The following is a 1,514-nucleotide window of genomic DNA, read 5'->3' as shown; positions in this document are numbered from 1 at the left end:
TAACTGAGCGGGTCCCATTTGCTTGCCTTTGGCCTATATTGCTCTAAACCCTCCAAACCTTCCTGCCACTGACTCTGTCCATACTTCCAGCTGCCTCAGGAAAGCAGCTAACATAATCAAAGATTCTTCCCGCCCCAGTTATATTCTCTTCCATCGGGCAGAAGGTACAACACTTTGAACATGTACCAACGGATTTAAGAACCACTTTTTCCCATGCTTACATCAGACTTATGAATGGACCTCTCATATACTGGAATTGACCTTTCTCTGTGCCTTCTCTGTAGCTGTACCACTATATTCTGCATTCTGTTCTATTACCCTGATGTACGTATATAAGGTATGATTTGTATGGTTAGCAATGCAAAACAATAGTTTTCACTGTATCTCAGTACATGTAACAATAATAAATCAAATCAAATATCCATGTACCTGTCCAAATGTCTTTTAAATGTTATAATTGTATCTGTCTCTAACATTTCCTCTAGCAGCTCATTCCAAGTAAGTTCATGACAGCGGTTCTCATTACTAATGACATTAAGGGATGATGGGAATATTGTGGGAATGTGGCATTGAGATAGATAATCAGCCTTCATCTAGAATGGCAGAATGGACTCAAAGGGCTGAATGGCTTCTGCCTGAGTTCCCATCTGGGTTACACAATAGGCTCTAGTGAGACCTTAAGCTAAACTTAATTGTTCAATACACATTACTCTTCAGCCATATCATAGGTAGCACTAGAAGAAATCAAATGAAACCAAACTTGTGACTGGTTAGCATCTCCCAAAATCAAAGCCTTTACATCTCAATGCCAGTTAACCCATGCAGGTGCTCACTGCCTTACACCACACATCCATCAGAAGGTTCACCAGACTGATTTCCAGGATGGCAGGATTGACATATGAAGAAAGATTGGATTGGCTTGGTCTGTACTCACTGGAATTTAGAAGAATGGGGTTGGGGGTGGGTGGGGGGGGGAGCTCTCATAGAAAAATATAAAATCCTAATGGGATTGGAACAGGCTAGATGCAGAGAAAATGTTCCCGATGTTAGTGAAGTCCAGAACTAGGGGTCACAGTCTAAGAATAAGGGGGTAAGCCATTCAGGACTGACATGAGGAAGAATTTCTTTGCTCAGAGAATCGTGAACCAGTGGAATTGTTTCCTGCAGAAAGTTGTTGGGTCCAGTTGTGAGATATATTCAAAAGAGAGAGGGTGTAGAGTGGGAGACTGACGTAGCGTGATCAGCCATGATCATATAGAATGGCAGTGCAGGCTAGAAGGGCTGAACGGCCTACTTCTGCACCGATTTTCCATGCTTATATCCTCCAGTGCCCAATACACATGTCCCCTCTCCTCCTCCTGACTCCCCTCTGTTAACCTCCCACTGCCCCTTTTCCCCTTTGCCCTTCTTTACCCACCCTGCTGGCCTCTTGTAATTCCATTCCTCCACGGTCCGTGGCGCAGTATTGGGAGGCTCCAATTGGAAGCGTGTACCAGGTGAGAGCCGCGCGCACC

Source organism: Rhincodon typus, chromosome 13, assembly GCF_021869965.1.
Source record: "Rhincodon typus isolate 14 chromosome 13, sRhiTyp1.1, whole genome shotgun sequence".
Classification (NCBI taxonomy): Eukaryota; Metazoa; Chordata; class Chondrichthyes; order Orectolobiformes; family Rhincodontidae; genus Rhincodon; species Rhincodon typus.
The sequence above is the reverse complement of the archived record's forward strand: the minus strand, read 5'-3'. Positions refer to the sequence as shown.